The sequence below is a fragment of the Bos indicus x Bos taurus genome, chromosome 10 (assembly GCF_003369695.1).
Source record: "Bos indicus x Bos taurus breed Angus x Brahman F1 hybrid chromosome 10, Bos_hybrid_MaternalHap_v2.0, whole genome shotgun sequence".
NCBI classification, from domain to species: domain Eukaryota; kingdom Metazoa; phylum Chordata; class Mammalia; order Artiodactyla; family Bovidae; genus Bos; species Bos indicus x Bos taurus.
The window spans coordinates 38,108,775-38,131,633 of NC_040085.1; the positions used below are offsets into that span (position 1 = coordinate 38,108,775).

Genomic DNA, 22,859 nt, shown 5'->3' on the forward strand with positions numbered 1-22,859 from the left:
GGTGTGCAGGTTCTTTACCACTAGCACCACCCAGGGCAGGCCATCTGGAATAGAAGGAAGCCCTGTAGTCCCTGATCTGAAATCCTGACTTGGGCATGCTTGTTGGTATCCAAAAGTGAAAGTGAAGTCGCTCAGTCACGTCTGACCCTCAGCGACCCCATGGACTGCAGCCTTCCAGGCTCCTCCGTCCATGGGATTTTCCAGGCAAGAGTACTGGAGTGGGGGTATCCAAAGCGATCCCCAAAAATGTCATCAAATGATCATAGTTAGACTCAGTTGAATTAACTTTATTATTGTTAATAAATACATATTATAAAGCAAAGAACAGAGATGTCTGATAGAGGCAACCATCATAGGATGATGGTCAAAGCCTGGAAGTCAGGGACATTGATGGAATTCAATCCCAGTAAAACAGAAACTCACAGCTGGACAATTCCCCGGGTCTGATGGGAGCCACAAACTCTAAGAGTGCAGAGGAACAGATGGCAGCACTAGTAGGTCCGATTCTGATTTCTTCTGCCTGGAAGTCTTCTGCTTTATCTCAGCTGGGGATTTCAGTTCTTCCTGATGCCAGTGATTTCCATCTGGGCCTGTGGTGAAAAATAAACCTCTGAACCATTAAGATTCGTAAAGCTGTTAGCAGTTAAGGTGTAAAAAGCTCTCGAGATGTATCTGTGCATGTGATGCTTGTCTGTTTTGTGTGAAAACAATCAGACTTGTGGAGAAAAATCAATATAGGTATAAAATTGAAATCTCTCATGCCAAGACCCTGTGATTTATTGTCCCAGAAATGAAGTTAGAATGTAATGACATAGTGATGGTGAAAGTACTATTTTGAAGATTGTAATGTCACTAATGAAAAAGTTGGCTTAAAACTCAACATTCAGAAAACGAAGATCATGGCATCTGGTCCCATCACTTCATGGGAAATAGATGGGGAAACAGTGGAAACAGTGTCAGACTTTATTTTTCTGGGCTCCAAAATCACTGCAGATGGTGACTGCAGCCATGAAATTAAAAGACGCTTACTCCTTGGAAGGAAAGTTATGACCAACCTAGACAGCATATTAAAAAGCAGAGACATTACTTTGCCAACAAAGGTCCATCTAGTCAAGGTTATGGTTTTTCCTGTGGTCATGTATGGATGTGAGAGTTGGACTGTGAAGAAGGCTGAGCGCCGAAGAATTGATGCTTTTGAACTGTGGTGTTGGAGAAGACTCTTGAGAGTCCCTTGGACTGCAAGGAGGTCCAACCAGTCCATTCTGAAGGAGATCAGCCCTGGGATTTCTTTGGAAGGAATGATGCTAAAGCTGAAACTCTAGTACTTTGGCCACCTCATGCGAAGAGTTGAGTCACTGGAAAAGACTCTGATGCTGGGAGGGATTGGGGGCAGGAGGAGAAGGGGACGACAGAGGATAAGATGGCTGGATGGCATCACTGACTCGATGGCCATGAGTCTGAGTGAACTCTGGGAGTTGGTGATGGACAGGGAAGCCTGGCGTGCTGTGATTCATGGGGTCGCAAAGAGTTGGACACGACTGAGTGACTGAAATGAACTGAACTGAATATTTCTTGTGCAGCCCTCTCTTGGGAAATATATGGGAAGAAATTGGAATTAAGTTCTTTGAGTTTTAAAACTTGAACAACGAATTATAATACAATGTAAAGGGTTCAATATTAGATACAAATCTAGAATGACAGAAAACCAGAGCAGAAGTCATCAGCCAGGGTGGACTTCTTGCTGATCCAAAATGTTCTAGGACCACCAAGATGGTCTCTGACCATTTTCTTTACCCTAAAGAAAAGCAGCCACCCACTTGCTTTGCACAGCATCTGGTAGCTCCCCCCAATAAAACTCAACAACAACAAAAAATTGGTCCATACATCCCATTGAGAAGAAAGCAGAGCAGACACAGGGAACTTGTCCCTGGGGTTTACTGCTCCTTCCAGAGTCCAGGAGGTAGGCTGATAGTGAACTGGGAAGATATGAGCAAGTGTCCTTTCTAATGAGGTCAGTACCACAGAAAAATATGAACCTCATATTTTCAGATACTTAGACTTTCCAAGGGATTTGAAAATTTTAAGTTTTTAGATGAGGTCTCCTGACTTTTAAACACTAGTGTTGAAAAAAATCATGTAGGTCAAATAAACCATGATTATGGGGTGGATCTAACCTGCTGGCTGCCAGTTTTCATTCCAAATAGATGTTTGCATTCCAAATAGAGTTCCATGAGTGTCTGTTGAGTTCTACCTGTGCTAGGCGTTTTCCTAGGTGTTGCCCAGGACGTGCCTGTATCTCCTCCTGGCAGTTCACAGTCCAGAGGGAAAGAAAGACCAACTGGCAAATCTGAGTGCGCTGTACGCAGTGGTCTGGGGGTTGGAGGGGCAGCTAGCACACGTCTGTAGACTGTGCATGTCACAGAAAGCCACTTGGCGGAATGATGCCAGAGGAGTTGAGTCTTGAACCTGAGTTGAATGTTGAATGTAAACTAGGTGAGGAAGGCAGTTGGGGTAAAGAGATAAGGGCATGGCAGGAAAAAGTCACAGGAAGAGCCGAGGGTGAGCAGCCTGTACTGTGGAGACACCCACACAGCTCAGTGAGTGACATGAGGTGAGGCCAGGGCTGGAGGGACCAAGGAGGACTTTTCCATATTAACATGTTTGGGCTTTACCCCAAGAGCGATGGGTAGCCCATGGAATATTTTGAGCAGGATAGAGATTTGGTGAAATTTCTGTTTGAAAATTCTCTTCAGCAGCTATGTGGAGCATGAATCTAAAGGGGAAGAAGATTGGCATCAGAGATATACTTAGGCATCCAGGGGGGTAAAACAGGCAAGAGATACTAAGGGTGTGAGCTTGGGGTGGAAAGGAGAGTAGGAATTTGATAACTACTTAGGAAATGAAATTGGAAGGACATGGAGATTGAAGAAGTGAGAAGAGAGGACAGAGATCAAGACCCAGATTCTAGACCTGAAGATGGGTGGGTGGTGTTAGGGGCCATCCCCGCCTGCCTAGGACTGTCCTATTAAGACTGAGAGTCCCATGTGCTGGGAAGTCCCTTCGTCTAAGGAAAATAGGAATGACTGATGACTCTAGTGATGGTTCTTCAACTACAGGAGGAACAGTAGAAGACATAGGTTGGGGAGATAGTAAGTTGATTTGGAGCATATTGAATTCGGAGTGCCCCTGGACATCCAGATGAGGGTTTCCAGCAGGCCCTTGGAATATGAGTCTGTAGCTCAAGAATGGGAGAGTTTTGACCTGGAGAGAGTGGATTTAGGCACCACCAGCATAAATAGGGATTGTTTGGGAATACCATGAAAGTGGGTTTAATCATCCAGGGAATCTCTGTAGAATAAAAAGGGAAGTAGATCTAGAATGAAACTCTGGATAATGAAACATGAAAACTCCAACATTTAAGGGGAATATAGAGAAAGAAGGGCCTGTAAAAGAGGCTGAGAAGAAACAGTTATAGGGGTGTAAGGAGAACAGATTGAACATGGAATCTGGGAAGAAGAGTGAGCAGAGTGTGTCTCAGTGTATGAGCAGTCATCAGGGTCAGAGGTAAGATATCCAGTACCATGAGGAGAGAAGACTGTGCCTCAGCTGATGATCTTAGCTGATGCCCTCTTAGTGGTTTGGTGCATAGAAGCCAGGGTTACTCCTGGGAAGGAATATATGTAAGATCAGAAAATGGAGACAGTGACTACTGTCTAACCACTTAGAAACTTGAGGTGAAGGGAACAAGAGAGGTAAAACAAAAGGCAGAAGACCATGTGTGGTCGAGGGGAAATTAGTTTCTTTGAGATGGGTAAGAACTGAACAAGCTTATAAACTAAGAGGGGAAAATTGGTAAAAAGAAGAAAATTAAAGATACAATGGGCAACAGAGGTAACTGGATCAGGACCCACGGGGAGATGAAATGATATGGAATGGACTCAAAGACACAAAGGAAGAGACTGGCCTTAAACATGGGGGAGAAGGATATTACCACCCAGGGACTGTGGCAGAGAGAGCAGGCTAGGATGATCCTAAAGGAAAGGAGGAGTGTCTGCCTGGAACAGGGAAGGCACAAAACAAAGGGTTGTGCTTAATGTCAGTAAGGAAAGAATAAAAAGTGAAGAAGTATTGAAGGAAGTGATGGAAATGTTGAAGATGTACCTTAGCCGCTACTTTAGAAGAATGCATATAGTTAAAGGAGTCAGAGTATTTTCAGGTAATAGTAGACAAACGATTTTTGGAAAATTTCAGAAAAAGATGTCCAAAAACTGACTAAACACTTATTATTTGATTGAGAGGATTATATACAATTGTTCCCTTTAGAATGAAACGATCTGTTGTTGTTCAGTCTCAGTCATGTCTGACTCTTTGCGACCCCATACCAGGCTTCCCTGTCCTACATAATCTACTGGAGCTTGTCCAGACTTGTGTCCATTGAGTTGGTAATGCCATCCAACCAACTCATCCTCTCTCATCCCCTTCTCTTCCTGCCTTTTATCTTTCCCAGAAGCAGGGTCTTTTCAAATGAGTCGGCTCTTTGCATCAGGTGGCCACAGTATTGGAGCTTCAGCTTCAGCACCAGTCCTTCCAGTGAATGTTCAGGTTTGATTTCCTTTAGGATTGATTGGTTTGATCTCCTTGCAGTCCAAGGGACTCTCAAGAGTCTTCTCCAGCAATACAGTTCAAAAGCATCCATTCTTTGGTGCTCAGTCTTCTTTATGGTCCAACTCTCACGTCCATACATGACCACTGGAAAAATGCTTGACCATATGGACCTTTGTCAGCAAAATAATGTCTCTGCTCTCTTTTTAATATGCTGTCTAGGTCTGTCAGATTCAGATAGCATCCATTCATACTGTTAAAGAGATTGGAGTACCAGACCACCTTACCTGTCTCCTGAGAAACCTGTATTTGGGTCAAGAAGCAACAGTTAGAACCAGACATGGAACAACTGACTGGTTCAAAATCGGAAAAGGAGTATGTCTAATTGTATATTGTTATCCTGCTTACTTAACTTATGTGCAGCATACATCACAAGAAATTTCAAGCTGGATGAATCACAAGCTGGAATCAAGATTTCTGGGAGAAATATCAACAACTTCCCTGGTGGCTCAGCTGGTAAAGAATCCACTTGCAATGTGGGAAACCTGGGTTCAATCCCTGGGTTGGGAAGATCCCCTGGAGAAGGTAACGGCTACCCACTCTAGTATTCTTGCCTGGAGAATTTGATGGACTATAGTCCATGGGGTTGCAAAGAGTTGAATATGACTGAGTGACTTTCACTTTTCAGATATGCAGATGATACCACTATAATGGCAGAAAGTGAAGAGGAACTAACGAACTTCTTGATGAAGGTGAAAGAAGAAAGTGAAAAAGCTAACTTGAAATTCAATATTCACAAAACTTAGATCATGGTATCTGGTCCCATCGCTTCATGGCAAATAGATGGAGAAAAAGTGGAAACGGTGACAGATTCTATTTTCTTGGGTTCCAAAATTACTGTGGAAGATGACTACAGCCATGAAATCAAAAGACATTTGCTCCTTGGAAGGAAAGCTGTGACAAACCTAGACAGGATATTAAAAAGCAGAGACATCACTTTGCCAAAAAAAGGCCTGTATAGTCAAAGCTATGGTTTTTCCAGTAGTTGTGTACAGATGTGAAAGTTGGACTGTAAAGCAGGCTTAGTGCCAAAGAATTGATACTTTTGAATTGTGATGCTGGAGAAGACTCTTGCGAGTCCCTTGGACAGCAAGGAGATCAAACCAGTCAATCCTAAAGGAAATCAATCCTGAATATTTATTGGAAGAACTGTTGATAACGCTGAAGCTCTAATACTTTGGCCACCTGATGTGAAGAGCTGACTTATGGGAAAGACCCTGATACTGGGAAAGATAAAAGGCAGGAGGAGAAGGGGACAGCAGAGGACGGGATGGTTGGATGGCATCACTGAGTCAATGGACATGAGTGGGGCAAGCTCTGGGAAATGGTGAAGGACAGGGAAGCCTGGTGTGCTGCAGTCCATGGGGTTGCAAAGAGTCAGATATGACTTAGTGACTGAACAACACACTGTTATCCACCCCAAATTGATATGTTGAAACCTAATACCCAGGGTGATGGTATTAGGAGGTGGGGCCTTGTTTAAATCATGAGGGTAGAATCCTCATAAATGAGATTAATGCCCTTATAGGAAAAGACACCAGAAAGCTCCCTTGCCATTTCTACCATGTGAGAAAGTAAGCCCTCATCAGACACCAATTGCAATTTCCAGGACTGTGAGAAATAAATTTCTGTTGTTTATAGGCCACTCAATCTGTGGTGTTTTTGTTGTAGTAGCAGAAAATGACACATACATACACACACAAACACACACTCATGCACACATACACATACACACATACACACCTTATATATAAACAATTTACTACTTGCTTGGACTCCAAAATAGGGATTAAACCTCTAAAACTATTGTTTTCAGACATAATCAGACTGAAGAGAAGTTTTTCTAGTTGGGAAGCCAGTGCATAAGTACAGAAAAGCAATAAAAAAATCTCTTTCCATTTAAACTTGTGTATTCAGTTAGGTTCAATTTAGAAATCATTGAGAAGTCACTCAAATCCAATATTGAGACACATGCTTTGAGAGGAAATTATGGAAGGCAGTCAAGCAATGCTCTGCTCCTTGATAGTCTGTGGGTGAAGCCATTGCAGCATGAAGTGGATCAGTGGGGCCGGTGCTCCGCCAGCAGCCAGCAGGGTGGTCTCCAAGCTGCCCCAGTGAATCATCCTTGCTCACAGCCAACACGGGGAAATGCCATGGCATTTCATTAGTTCTGCTTATTCTGCTCAATGACTAGGAGCCACGTGGATGATGCTTTTCAGCATATGAATTTACCTTCCGCAGCTGCTTTTTTTTTTTTAAATAGTAAAACAATTTTTTGCTTTTTTCTTTTTGTTTTGCTATAAAAGGAATATATGCCCTTTGTAGACATTTTGGTCAATGAAGGAAAATAGAACAAAGACCAAAATATCCCCTCTATGTGGAGTAGTGTTCACATTTTGGCCTATTTCCTTCTTGTCTTTCCAATGTGGTTTTCAGACGACAAAGACTGGATTCTTCCTTTCTGAGAAAAGCAGATAATTCCAGGACAGGAAAATCCTCCTGGCAGAGGCACCAAAAAATCCTGGTCCTAATCCCAGCTCCACCAGTGTGGAGTTTGTGGTCTTGGCAGCTGCCAACCCTCCTGAAGCTACTCAGCGAATTCATGAGAAGGTGACATCAGTTGGCTAACCTCTAGAGCTTCTTCCAGCACACAGATGTGATGGGCCTGTGATGGCCTGATTCCCCAGAAAGGTGTGCTTTTCTATATGCTTTCTTCTTGAGCAGTTAGAGCCTCCCCTCTGAAATTCAGAGTCTGCTGAAGCTGTGACTGAAAGACTCAAAGGAAGGCATTTTCAAGTGATGTGATTATGCTCCTTTTTGTCAAATCCTAGAAAATGTTAAATAGGACAACTGCTTTACAACGCTGTGTTGGTTTCTGCCACACAACAATGTGAATCAGCCATAAGTATACTTATATCCCCTCCCTCTTGAGCTTTCCTCCTACCCTACCCCATCCCACCTCTCTAGGTCATCACAGAGCACCAGGCTGAGCTCCCTGTGTTATACAGAACTTCCCACTAGCTATCTATTTTATACCTGGTAATGTATATATTTTAATGCTACTCTAATTTTTTTTAAAAAGCATTGAATAAAGATGCATTTCAGTGTAGGGCATATATCAGATATATCATAGAATCTCTAATGACACAAGGTTTATGACCAGCCAGTTAACCACGTAAAGCCAGTGGCCTGTTTTATTCTAGCTAATAATTGAATTAAAAAGTCAAGGATTAATTAAACTGAGTGAACTCCGGGAGTTGGTTAACTAAATCTGGTTCAGAATTTCTCAAACTGTTTTCTTAGAAAAAAGAGGTATTCTCTAGTAAAAGAGAGTAGTGGTCAGGTAAGTTTAGGAAAGATTCGTATAAATCAAATGTAATGGGCTTCTTTGCTGTACAGCTTCTTACAACCTGAAATATGCTTAAGTGCATTGAGACTACCAAGGAGGAGATGAACTCTGCCTCCTGGTTAACCTGATCATCGAAGTGCTTTGTCAAGGCAGCGTGATTCACATCTCAGGAGCAGTAATTCACATCCCAGGAATATTGGTATTCCATAGAACACAGCTTGAGAAATACTGTTGTAGCTCCTTTTCAGTTCAGTTCAGTTCAGTCGCTCAGTCATGTCCAACTCTTTGCGACCCCATGAATCGCACCACGCCAGGCTTCCCTGTCCATCACCAACTCCCGGAGTTCACTCAGACACACGTCTATCGAGTCAGTGATGCCATCCAGCCATCTCATCCTCTGTTGTTCCCTTCTCCTCCTGCCCCCAATCCCTCCCAGCATCAGAGTCTTTTCCAATGAGTCAACTCTTCACATGAGATGGCCAAAGTACTGGAGTTTCAGCCTTGGCATCATCCCTTCCAAAGAAATCCCAGGGCTGATCTCCTTCAGAATGGACTGGTTGGACCTCCTTGCAGTCCAAGGGACTCTCAAGAGTCTTCTCCAACACTACAGTTCAAAAGCATCAATTCTTCGGTACTCAGCCTTCTTCACAGTCCAACTCTCATATCCATACATGACCACTGGAAAAACCATAGCCTTGACTAGACGGACCTTTGTTGGCAAAGTAATGTCTCTGCTTTTGAATATGCTGCTGCTGCTGCTGCTGAGTCGCTTCAGTCGTGTCTGACTCTGTGCGACCCTATAGATGGCAACCCACCAGGCTCCCCGTCCCTGGGATTCTCCAGGCAAGAACACTGGAGTGGGTTGCCATTTCCTTCTCCAATGCATGAGAGTGAAAAGTGAAAGTGAAGTCACTCAGTCGTGTCTGACTCCTAGCCACCCTATGGACTGCAGCCCACCAGGCTCCTCCATCCATGGGATTTTCCAGGCAAGAGTGCTGGAGTGGGATGCCATTGTCTTCTCCATTTGAATATGCTACAGATTCTCAAAGAAGTACCTTTTTGAGGCCTCTTTCAATAACTATATGTGAATGCTGTAGTCACTGTGGTGGTATCCTGAGCTGAGTTTTTAAAGCCCATGATCCCCTTCATCTTTTATACTCTATGTTCTAAGTTTTGAAAGTTCTTGTGTTTGTAGGCCAGTATTAATTTTCTCAGACGCATGTTTATCAACTCGTGCTACCTTGTGCGTAACTCTGTACCATCACTGATTTTTGCCTCTGTGCACCTATATGATCTTGCGTGATTCATTTAATGCCTTTAAGTAGGGTCAGGTGACTTAGGTTGGGGTCCAGGAGCAGCAAACGCTGGGCGGGGAACTGCTTCAGGAACTGGCAAGCTCAGTGTTAAGATTCCCAGGATTTGAGGATGTTAAAGGAAAAGCAAAGGTCAGGGAATCCTGGTTGGGGGAGGGAAGAGGTGGGGAAGGATGTAAGGCAGAGGCAGAGGGATCTGAGCTGTCTATCCTAATGTTGGGCTTTTCTGAGTCAGGTTGTTGCAAAAAAGGATCTGCAGAGGCCTCATCATCAGGAGGAGAAAGTTAGGGGTCAAAATTGAGGAGTAGTCTTGGGCTTCTTGGGCCTGATTGACCTGTCACTTTCTAGAAGAGCAATAAACAGGCTGGTGCAGTAGTCAGGCTGTACCTGTAGATATGTGAGCTAAGGATCCAAGGAGGGAAGCAGTTCCATAACAAAAGTTGGAAGTTTTCGATTTGGGGCAGGCAAGGGTGTGGGGGGGGTGCCCCTCTGGGCAGGTGTTTATTTTTACCTAATTCATCGTCCTTTGAGAATATTTATAGACTGTACAGGCCTTTTCTAGATAGGGTTTGAGGCCAGCCTGAAGTGAAATAATGCTACTACCAACATGAAGTACTTAGCAACAACATGTATATATATATATGTTTAATCAAAAGTGTCTATCAGTGTTTTGGGACATAGTAGAAAAAAGAGGCTTCCACAGATACTTAGTAAAAATAAAAATTATTCTTGACTCTCCCTCCAACTCCTCCATCCTCTCTTCCTATTCTGTTGTCTCTTCCCTGCCTTTGGCCGTGAACTCGCCTCCCACTTCTCTAACTCTGGGGAGAAGTGTGTGCTGTTTCCCAAGGGTCTTGACTCACTTTCATGCCATTTTTGCTGTTATCTAGACCTTTAGATTGATCATATGCTGTGTGCTGTGCTAAGTTGCATCAGTTGTGTCCAATTCTTTGCAACCTCACGGACTGTAATCTGTCAGTCTCCGCTATCCATGAGATTCTCCAGGCAAGAATACTGGAGTGGGTTGCCATGCCCTTCTCCAGGGGATCGAACCCACATCTCTTATGTCTCCTGCACTGGCAGACGGGTTCTTTACCACCAGCAGCACCTGGGAAGCCCCTTTGATTGATCACAGCCCCTAAACAACCAGACTCTCTGGCTTTGGTTCCTGAACTCCCTGCATCCCTTTCATCCTCCCACCAACTTCGAAGACCTGCTGTGTGAGTTGGACATGGGGCATGAGATGAGCAAGACAGACATAGCCCCGGACCTGGGTCATAGACCTTCCGCCTCCTGCTTCCCCAGGCTCTTGGAGTCTTGGGATGTGTTCCAGGCTGCCTGACCCCCTGACCTCTGGCCTGCCTTGATCCAGCCAGTCTGTCCTGTCTTCCTTCTTTATTTCACTTCTGACTCTGCCCCAGGGCACCTGCTCCTTCATTCCCTCCCCATCAGGTCCTTCCTTTGTCTTCCACCTCCTTTCTCTTCCTTCTGCTTCCCCTCTGTACTAATTGTAGTCTGTTCACAGTTCTTAATGAATTCTAGAATTCCAGCTCATCCTGCTCTCCCTGGCTCTGCTGGGCCTCTGCTAATCTCACCTGTCTTGCTGCTGAGGATTTGTGGCGGGACCTCATTTCCTGGACAGAAGGGGCTCTGTCTGCCAAAGGGGATTCCATTATGCCTTCTGTTCCACTCTAGGGAGCAGCACAACCAGCGGCTGGCTGATTTTATCACAGGAAGTCCATTTCCAGGGGGCTTATTAATTCAGATAAAAATGTACAGAAAGCTTCACGAATTCCAATTCCAATTCCAATTTGTTAGGTAAAATATGTCTGAACTAAAGCATTAACATGCCTTAATTATAAGGTATTTGAAATAAACTATATAGCTATATAAGCTATATAGCTCAGATGGTAAAGAATCTGCCTGCAATGCAGGAAACCCTGGTTCAATTCCTGTGTTGGGAAGATCCACTGGAGAAGGGGTAGGCTACCCACTCCAGTATTCTTGGGCTTCCCTGATGGCTCAGTTGGTAAAGAATCTGCCTGCAATGCAGGAGACCCTGGTTCAATCCCTGGGTTGGAAAGATTCCCTGGAGAAGGGAATGGCTACCCACTCCAGTGTTCTGACCTGGAGAATTCCATAGACTGTATAGTCCATGGGATTGCAAAGAGTCAGATACAACTGAGTGACTTTCACTTTCACATACATATATATGTATGTATATATATATATACATATATATATACAGACACATATGTATATACACATGAATTTAAACTTAATAAAGGAAGCTGTACAAAACACTAGAAATACAGTAGAAATGGAAACAGTGTGGACGTTGGGTCTGGAGAACTGGCTTTCTGGGCCCCACTCTGCCTCTAGCTGTGTGATTTGAGGCAAGACTTCATTTCCTTGGACTATATTTCTGCAATCTCCTTTCCCTGCAGTGAAAAGAAGCATTCCGACTATATATAATGTTCCTCCATTTTATAACAACAGTTGCTTGCCATAACTACAAAAATGAACCAGCTAAACCCCTTTGGAAGCTTCACAAATAGACAAGTGATGGTGCCATACTTTAGAGTTTTTGCTGCAGTAATAATTGAAAACCTACAGAAGCAATTTTTAAAAAGGCTATAAATCTTCAAGTGTGTGATGATTAGGAAGAAGCATGATGAAAGAGAGGGTGCTATGGTTGCCAAACCATACTAATTTGATGAGCTACAAGTCCCTGTTACTTCAGTTCCTTTCTTTGTACTACATTTATTAAAGCACTTTGGGAACCTTCTATTTTCCATTTGAAGCTAATGATACGGTAAAGAATTAAAAAAAAAAAGTTCTCCATTCTCCACCTTACAAATGGGCTTCTTGAACATCCATCATTATTAAATATCACAACTGGATTGTGCTTTATAAAATGCCCTGGTCATATAGTAGGGCCCAGTTGTTAGGAATTGGGCAGGTTGTACTGTAGCTTCTCACTATAATCAGATGAAGGCCCTAGTCAATGGGTAAAACAATATCCCTTATGGGAGTGTTCGGTAGGGCAAAATGGCTGATTTATAAAAAACTTGAATGCTTTAACGTAGAACAGATGTTTATTAATGTGAAACAAATGGATGAAGTCATGAATATTTTGTAAATCATGGACTCATGTAGCCGAAGATGACCTTGAATGTTTGGTCTGGGCTTGTTCTGACATCTGCTTGGGTTCTAACATGATTGTTTGTTTACTAACCTTCCTAAGGTGCCTTGGAATGTGGGCCAGATAAAGTGGATAAAAAGGAGACTTGCGGTCTATATGAATAACTCGATTCCTTTGTTTAAAAAATTCAGCTGTTCAGTCTTTGACCTATACTGCTTCCTATGCTGTAATTCTTAATTTTTGAAGAGTGAAAGAGAGTTGTATTGGTATGATATGAGAGATCCCTACCAGTAACTCATTGCCCTTCCTTTCTTGCATGGCCCTTTTCCCATCCCCTCTCCCCCACTCTAATCTCTTATCTGTCTAGGGAAATGTTTGCCAAATGACTGATTAGACTTCCACAGTAAATTGCATTTTCTGGAGATGATCCTGATAGCATTTTCACAGCTTCCATGGAAGGTTCTGAGATTATGTATCTTATCTTCATACTTTTGGTATCTTTAGTCTAAACCACCTGGTATCTCTAAGGTTTAAAAAAAATTTTTTAGCATGTTTTAAATGGACAATCCTTTGAAGTTAGGGGCACGGTGCTTCCCTGGTCTTTATAAACCCAGTCAACACCACAATATCTTGTGGTATTTTTCCAAACCACTTTCCAAACCATTAGTGATGCAATTCCAAAACCACTTGGATGATTGATTATTTATAATTAGGAAAACTAGAAGATAAACAATATGAAAACAGAATTGAAAGGGAATCTAAACTGTGTTCTAGTCTGCATACCGATTTTTTTTTTTTGGCTTGGCCTGGGGTTGCGTGAGCAAAAGATAAGTCATATAGTGTTCAATTGTACCCAGAGTAGCCATCCCCTGGGATGGACTTTGATTCACAAGCCATGATGTACTCTTGGTCTTTTTCGAGATGTCTGCAACTGTTTTAGCTGCATAGAGAGTTGGTGATGGAAATGAAGAGGTGTGTTACTGAAACACTCAGGCTCCCTGGTTCTGAAACCATGGCTGTGACTGTGGAGCTTGGGCTGCCAGAGAGAATGAAAGAGCTCCCTTTAGCAGGGATGGCAGAGGTCTTCTGAATGAACATATCATCCCCAGTCCTCCTTCCTCATCTCTGCAGGTCACACAGCATCTGAGGTGCACAAAGCAATGTAGGGAAGCACTGAATGGGGCTTGTAACTGGCTAAATATTTGCCCCCCTTGCTTTTTTTCTTTTCTAATTAATTTTTTATTGGTGTATAGTTGATTGACAATGTTGTATTACTTTTTGATCTACAACAGAGTGAATCGGCTGTACATATATCCACTCTTTTGTAGATTCTTTTCCCATATAGGTCATTACACAGTATTGAGTAGAGTTCCCTGTGCTGTACAGTAGGTCCTTATTAGTTATCTCTTTATGTATAGTAGTGTGTGTGTCTCAATCCCAGTCTCCCAACTTATCCTTCTCCTCTCCCCTCCGACCCCGTAACCATAAGTTTGTTTACTACATCTGTAACTCTATTTCTGTTTTGCAAATAAGTTCATTTGTACACCCGCCCCCCACCACCTTTTTAAGATTCCACATATAACTTCCCTCCTTTCATTGACACTCATATCTATTTATAACTGAAATTCATTGGTTTTGCTTTGGTTCTCTGTAGCAGCAAAGAGCAAATATTACTTTCTCTGACAATCCCTTACTCTCCTCAGTCTTCCATTATTATTTTTCTGCTTCTCATAATCTCTCAAAGATGACTGTTAGTGATTCTGAAATTCCTTGAGGCCCTGTAATCCAATTCATACTGGCCTGGATTCTTGAGGCCACTTGAAGTGACTAGGCTGTCTCTCACTAGCTCAATAGGCAAGAGCCTATCTGAAACTGAAATTCCCTCTTTGCGTTGTTTGTTTTACCTTCTTTAGGGTTGAACACTGGGCTGCCTTGTTGAATAGCGCAGAAGGAAAAAGCCACTGGGCACTTCTGCTTTCTCTCTTCCCTCCTTTATCACTACACCAAATTCCCAAATGAAGTTCTTTGCTTTTGTCCTCGCTTCAGACATATCTTGAAAAAGCAATTAATGGCTCCTTTAAAAAAAGAAAAACAAGTCTTAGACAGATAATGCTCATCTTTAGCTTTTGTGACATTACTTGAACAAGTTCATGCTAAACAACAAAAATGGTACTAGGAATACTATAGGTAGCTTACATACTCTTGTCTTTCTGTTAGTAGAATTTGACACCCTAAGTGTTTCACTCAGTGTTATATCATGAGAGTCTCCCCAAGTCATCGGAATTAATTTATATATACTGTGTTCACTCATTCCATTAATACTTATTGAGCAGTTACTATGTGCCAGAAACTATTACAAATGTTGGGATGCATTGAAGAAAACAATAGAGACAGAGCTTAGTGTTAGAAGTTACTAATTACATAGATGCTTAATCATAATAGTGCCACAAAGAAAATAAATACATGTGGATCATGAGAGAGACTGTATGGGGGACACTGACCTAGTCTGGCATGTAGAAGAAGCTCATTGGAAAAGACCCTGATGCTGGGTAAGATTGAAGGCAGAAGGAGAAGGGGACAGCAGAAGATGAGATGCTTAGATAGCACCACCAAGCCAATGTGCATAAATGTGAGCAAACTCCTAGAGATAGTGGAGGGCAGAAGAGCCTGGCCTGCTGCAGTCCATGGTGTCACAGAGCTGGACACAACTTAGAGACTAAACAACAACATTCAAAGTTCAGTCTTTCAACTGATGTAGATTCTGGAGATGTTGATTAGTGGTCTGTGGTAAGTACAGAAATTGAGGATTAAATATTTAAAAACCTCAATGAACATGAGTTTGAGCAAACTCTGGGAGATAGTGAGGGACAGGGAGGCCTGGCCTGCTGCAGTCCATGGAGTCACAGAGTCAGACCTAACTGAGTGGTTGAACAACAACAATGGCAATACGATTATGTGATTTTATGTTAAAAAACTGGAATATGTATGTTGTCTGTTACTTTTTCATTTTTCTCTAGTAATTCATTATTTTTTTAAATTTAAACAGCAAAATGTTTGTTCATGATACATTGGGAGGGAAAAACAAGTCCTCTCTCAAACATAGTTTGCATGAAAGCTAGTAGAACCCCCTTGCTCAAATTTTCTTTAATGGATCCAAAGTTCCCTAATGCTATATAATGATTTTTTTTCCCCTTTCTCATGGGAAACCAATGGAATTAGCAAATTTTAAGAACATACATGTATATTTAAGCCACACAAGATCTGTGAATTCCTTTCCCAGAAAGATAAAGCACACCTATTGCAGCAACTGGGGCATGTATTGTTTAACGAATTTCTGTGAGAAATTTCTCAGTCTAGGAATTGTGTTGCTTGCTACTTTATTTTTGCCCTTAGACTATAGCATGTTACTTAACCACTGAACTTTTGTGTGTTGAGACAAAGGAGTTATGGTTACATGAATTATGATTAGATGCTACTACTCCCATTTATTTCTTTCCAGGAGAAGTAATGAAAGATGTCAAAAAACTTTCCACCTCTGAAACCTTTTTCCAGTTGTGTCCATAGAGTTCAGCTATGGGTCAGAGGCTGCTACCCTTGTGTCCACATCCCCAGTAACAGAGACCAGAACTGTTTAGACATTTGATATAATGAAGAAATCTCACAGTAAGCCCTGAAGCCACTGTGTATAATACCTGCATGGCATTTAGCACCATACTGGATGGAAAATAAAAGGAACTACAAATGATTTTTTTGTTGTTGTTATTTTGTCTTAAAAAAATGAAAACTAGACCTAGCTCAGAGAAAGGGCTTATCCATAATATTGAGGAGATATCCAACAGATGAGAACTGTGTTTTGTTAAACATCTGCCTACCATCAGTTTGCTGGTCAGTATAAAAATAAAAGTTTTTGTTTGCTTTTGCTCCGTTTGCATTAAAATAAAGCAAGGTGTAAAGTAATGAATGTCAACTCCGATGTCAGACTGCCTGGGTGTAAATCCTAGACTCTACATCTTACTAGCTGGTGACCTAGTTTAAGTTACTTCCCTCCCAGTGCCTTTTTCCAACAACATATTGAAGATAATAACAGTAAAAAACAAATCCATGTGAGGTAGCTAACACACACTGTTCTGAACACGGCATTCAACAAATGTTAGCTGTTCCTGTTTTCATGATAAAACTCATAAGAAGAAATTCTGTTAAAAGGATGAGGAGGAAGGAAGGCAGTGAAGGAGATGAGGAGGGAGGAAAAGAAAGAAGAAAAGAAAGGTCACAAGGCAATCAAAGAACATGGGATGTGGATCCACATGACTTGGGCTTTGGGTCTGAGCTCACCATTCCCTTGAGTGTGTGATCCAAGCAGTCATGTGACACCGCTGAACTTCGGGGCCCTCTTCTCGTCTGTAAGTGGAATGGTATCAGTAATATCTGCCTCACAGAGTTGTCGTGAGTGGAGATGAGCTGATATATGATTAGGACCCTTGTGGGTGATAAGGATGATGAGGGTGTGGTTATGTGTCTCAGTGACTCTTCCTTTGGCAAGGATTTTCTTAGGCATGTGCCTGCTTGAACTGGCCTCTGGAGGAGCTGGATCCTTGAGTTTGGGGCTTTGGGCTGGGCCTTCCCCCTATTCTGGACCTATGTGCATCAATTGTTCATTGAGATCAAATGCGTAGACCCCACCTACCTGGGTGCTGGCAATGGAGAGGTGAAGATCACTGCTGGATATCAGTGTGTGTGTTTTCTGAATTGCTTCATCAGAACAATGTGCCTATAAATGAAGAAAAGCTTCATCTGGGCCATTCTGCTTTTGGTTTACCAGTGTAACCTTCTTAGGAAATGGAATTGGAGATTGATCTATAAGTCAAGTTTCTTTACAAAAAAAAGAAAGAAAGAAAGGCTGACTGATGAAGAAATAAGTTGAAAACCCAGAGGCCAAGATTTCCAGTCTCATTTGTGCCATGACTTGCTGAGTGGCATTGGGCAAGTAACTTAATCACTTTGAAGCTTCATTTCCTTGTTCACAATATGTGGCATGACAGTACTAACCTGCCTTGCTAGTTTACTATAAAAATACAATTTAATATTTGCCATGTCTTTTTCAGCACACACTGCTTCCAAGACTACCTGGTTTGGGATAAGTTGGAAATAAAAAAAGGAAAACTCTTCCTACTGCACATCAACTGTATTCACAAGAATATTTTACTCTTTTCTATATGAATTTTCCAAATTTGCTGGGATATTGAGTGCAGAACTTTCCCAGCATCATCTTTTAGGATCTGAAATAGCTCAGCTGGAATTCCATCACCTCTACTAGCCCTGTCCATAGTAATGAGTGCAATTGTGCAGTCGTTTGAGCATTCTTTGGCATTGCCTTTCTTCAGGATTGGAATGAAAACTGACCATTTCCAGTCCTGTGGACACTGCTGAGTTTTCCAGATTTGCTGGAATATTGAGTGCAGCACTTTCACAGCATTATCTTTTAGGATTTGAAATAGCTCAACTGGAATTCCATCACCTCCACTAGCTTTGTTCCTAGTGATGCTTCCTAAGGCCCACTAGACTTCGCATTCCAGAATATCTGGCTCTAGGTGAGTGATCACACCATCATGGTTATCTGGGTCATGAAGATCTTTTTTGTATAGTTCTTCTGTGTATTCTTGCCACCTCTTCTTAGTATCTTCTGCTTCTGTTAGGTTCATACCGTTTCTGTGCTTTATTGTGCCCATCTTTGCATGAAATGTTCCCTTGATATCTCTAATTTTCTTGAAGAGATCTCTAGTCTTTCCCATTCTATTGTTTTCCTCTATTTCTTTGCACTGATCACTGAGGAAGGCTATCTTATCTCTCCTTGCTATTCTTTGGAACTCTACATTCAAATGGGTATATCTTTCCTTTTCTCCTTTGCCTTTCACTTCTCTTCTTTTCTCAGTGATTTGTAAGGCCTCCTCAGAAAACCATTTTGCCTTTTTGCATTTCTTTTTCTTGGGGATGGTCTTGATCACTGCCCCCTGTACAATGTCACAAACCTGCATCCATAGTTCTTCAGGCACTCTACCAGATCTAATCCCTTCAATCTATTTGTCACTTCCACTGTATAATCACAAGGAATTTTATTTAGGTCATACTTGAGTGGTCTAGTGGTTTTCTCTACTTTCGGAAACCTCAGCAGTGGCCACAGGACTGGAAATGGTCAGTTTTCATTCCAATCCCCAAAAAAGGCAATGCGAAAGGATGTTCAAACTACTGCACAATTGCACTCATCTCACACACTAGCAAAGTAATGCTCAAAATTCTCCAAGCCAGGCTTCAACAGTATGTGAACCGTGAACTTCCAGATGTTCAAGCTGGATTTAGAAAAGCCAGAAAACCAGAGATCAAATTGTCAACATCCATTGGATCATCAAAAAAGCAAGAGAGTTCTAGAAAAACATCTATTTCTGCTTTATTGACTATGCCAAAGTCTTTGACTGTGTGGATCACCACAAACTGTGGAAAATTCTTAAACAGAAGGGAATACCAGACCACCTGACCTGCCTCTTGAGAGATCTATATGCAGGTCAGGAAGCAACAGTTAGAACTGGACATGGAACAACAGACTGGTTCCAAAGAGGGAAAGGAGTATGTCAAGGCTACATATTGTCACCCTGCTTGTTTAACTTATACACAGAGTACATCATGCGAAATGCCAGGCTGGATGAAGCACAAGCTGGAATCAAGATTGCCAGGAGAAATATCAATATCCTCAGATATGCACATGATACCACCCTTATGGCAGAAAGCAAAGAGGAACTGAAGAACCTCTTGATGAAAGTGAAAGAGGAGAGTGAAAAAGTTGGCTTAAAACTCAACATTTGGAAAACTAAGATCATGGCATCCAGTCCCATCACTTCATGGCAAATAGATGAGGAAACAATGGAAACAGAGACTTTATTTTGGGGGGCTCTAAAATCACTGTAGATGGTGAATGTAGCCATGAAATTAAAAGACACTTGCTCCTTGGAAGAAAAGCTGTGACCAACCTAGACAGCAGCAGAGACATTACTTTGCCAACAAAGGTCCCTTTAGTCAAATCTATGGTTTTTCCAGTAGTCATAGATCTGAAAGTCGGACTACAAAGAAAGCTGAGTCCTGAAGAATTGATGCTTTCCAACTGTGGTGTTGGAGAAGACTCTTGAGAGTCCCTTGGACTGCAAGGAAATCAAACCAGTCAATCCTAAAGGAAATCAGTCCTGAATATTCATTGGAAGGACTGATGCTGAAGCTGAAACTCCAATACTTTGGCCACCTGATGCAAAGAGCTGACTCATTGGAAAAGACCCTGATGCTGGGAAAGATTGAAGGCAGGAAGAGAAGGGGACGACAGAGGATGAGATGGTTGGATGACATTACCAACTCAATGGACATGAGTTTGAGCAGGCTCTGGGAGTTGATGATGGACAGGGAAGCCTGGTGTGCTACAGTCCAGAGGGTCGCAAGGGGTCAGACTCAGTGACTGAACTGAACTGATATGAATTTTCTCAGTTCCATTCTGTTAGCTGGTTAGTAAAGAATACTACCCTGGGCTTCCTTGGTGGCTTAGATGGTAAAGAATGCAGGAGACCTGGGGTTTGATCCCTCAGTTGGAAAGATACCCTGAAGAAGGAAATGGCAACCCCCTTCAGCGTTCTTGCCTGAATCCCATGGATAGAAGAGCCTGGTGGGCTACAGTCCAGGGGTTGCAAAGAGTTGGACATGACTGAGAGACTAACAACAACTGACTGAAAATATTTCTTCTGCCTCTAAAAGCCTTGCTGTTTCCACATTAAAAATATATGACCCCTTCCCCAAATAATAAAAATAAATGCCCAGAATGAATCCACAGGAAAGATTCTGGGAGGCTCTAGGGAAACGTTGAAACAGAAAGTGGTGTTGACAGTGCCGGAAATTCTTAACAATAGTCTTAAATTGGTATCAGTGAGAAGTCCCAGTGAGCATGCTGCACACAGGCAGGCTTCTGGGCTTCTAACTCCTTGCTCTCCTCCAGACACATGGATGGCCTTTGAAGAGGGTGTATTGATTCTCTGCCCACAATAATCTCTTGTACTTCAATATTAAAATCATTTTTTCCTTGAGGTTTCATTAGAGAGCAGTTATACTATTAATATTTATCTCTGCTCCAACCAAACCTCAGTTTTAATGACAGTGAAGGAATAAAATACGTGTAAACCCAGCATAATGAGAATAGAAGAAGAAACAACAGCAGAGAAGATACGTTTTTGGAAGATAGAAAAAAGAGGAAGTGGTATCTAGCTTGGAACAGAGAAAGCAGAATGTGTGTTTAAAGCCAGCTAATTTGTGCTGGAGAAAGGCTGGAGAATTAGACAGGTTTTTCTGAAGACAGGGAAGCGGCTAGAGCTGTGAGTAGGTTAGCAAAAACTACCCCCTCCCTTAGTCTGTGCAGCTGACCTTCCCCATCATAGCCAAAGGCAGGGATCCTACACTACCTCAAGGCGTGTGGTGTGAGTGGCTCAGAACTTGGGAGCTTCAGACAGAACGTGGGGTGGTAGTGAGATGGGGGCGGGGGGCAGTCTGTAAACAAGAAGGAGGAGCTGCAGAAGGATCTTACCACCTCATCCAACTTGATATCAGAATGCTGGCAGCCAGGGTCAAAATGTGGAGCAGGAGGCCAGAGGATTCCTCTCTAGGGAGACAGGCAAGCCCAGGAGAACTGACCTGCAGAAACTGATATTTAGGATTCCCCAACAAAACGCTGGATCTCTGCTAGATCATTAAATGAAGAAATCTACTTGCGATTAAGCTCATCTTTTGCTACACACACAAAGCTTCCAATCAACCAAAATTAAAGTTACCATTCCACCAGAAATTAAAAGAATGACAATTTTTAAAAAGAAACCAAAATAAAAAGGAAAAAAAGAAACTGAAAGATGGGAAACAATGTAAGGAACAGTTGGAAAATAGGAAGAAAAGTGTAATTAACATTCTTAGAAAATTAACACATATTATCATTTGGTGAAAAAGAAAAAAATGCTATTTTAATTTTTTGACCCACTAGAATGGTTGTTTCTGGTTTTATTCTTGCCACATTATAAATTTATTTCATTATTATGGAAAATAAACTGCATATTTAAAATATACAGTTTGACTTTGAAATTTGTAGCACACATGAAACTGTTGTGACAGTCAAGAAAATGTATATTTCTATCAATCCTAAAAGTTTCCTCAGACTCTTTCATAATTCTGTTCTTTCTACCCATATCTCCAGGTAACCATGATTTTTTTTTAACTGAAAGTGTAAGTTGCATTTTCTAGAATTCTAAGTAAATGGAGTCACACAGATACTCTTTCTTCGTCTGTTTTCTTCCAGCATGATCATTTTAGTTCGATGATACTACATTTATCAACAGTTTGTTCCTTTTGATTGCTGGAATATTTTCAATAATATGGATATCTATAACTTGTTTACCCATTCACATGTTGATGGACTTTTGGGTTGATTCTAATTCTGGGCAATTACCAAAAAAGTTGCAGTGAACATGTTTAAGCCTTTGCATAGACATTTGTTTTCATTTCATTTTGGTAAATATCTAAAAGTGGAATGGCTGGTTGTTTGGTAAGTGTTTGATCATTTCAAATTGTTTTCCAAAGTGGTTGTACTTTTACATTCTGTCAACAGTGTATGAGAGTTCCAGTTGCTCGACAACCCTTCCAGCACTAGATATGGTCAGGCTTTTAAATTGTAGTCATTCTAATATGTGTGTAAAACTTCACTGCGGTTTTAATTTTCATTTTCCTGATGAATTATGATGAATATCTTTCCATGTGCTTACTGGCTATTTGAATGTCATATTTAGTGAAATGCTTGTTCACATCTTTCATCCACTTTCAAAAGTAGGCTGTCTTGATATTGATTTATAAGAATTTTTTATATACTTTGGATACAGACCTTTTATATGGGTTGTAAATATTCTCTTGTATTTGCATATTTAACTGCTTCTTTTGAAGAGCTGCTGCTGCTGCTGCTAAGTCACTTCAGTTGTGTCCGACTCTGTGCGACCCCATAGCCAGCAGCTCACCAGGCTCCCCCGTCCCTGGGATTCTCCAGGCAAGAACACTGGAGTGGGTTGCCATTTCCTTCTCCAATGCATAGAAGTGAAAAGTGAAAGTAAAGTCGCTCAGTCCTGTCCGACTCTTAGCAGCCCCATGGACTGCAGCCCACCAGGCTCCTCCGTCCATGGGATTTTCCAGGCAAGAGTACTGGAGTGGGTTGCCATGGCCTTCTCCGCTTTTGAAGAGCAGAAACTTTTAAATTTGAAAAAGTTCAGTCTATCGATTTCTTTCTTTTGTAATTTATGCTTTGTGAGTATTAAGAAGCCTTTGCCTATTACAAGAT

The 22,859-nt window shown here is 41.8% G+C and overlaps 1 long non-coding RNA gene across 1 annotated transcript in view; it reads right to left on the reverse strand.

Moving 5' to 3' along the window:
* Positions 1–266: 266 nt before the first annotated feature.
* Positions 267–22,859, reverse strand: part of LOC113900204 — a 45,982-nt gene continuing 23,389 nt past the window's right edge. Inside the window, exons 2-3 of the long non-coding RNA XR_003513087.1 lie at positions 14,374–14,544; positions 267–590 (exon numbers count right to left, since the gene is read on the reverse strand). This is a non-coding gene — a long non-coding RNA (uncharacterized LOC113900204). The remainder of the gene's footprint in view (positions 591–14,373; positions 14,545–22,859) is intronic.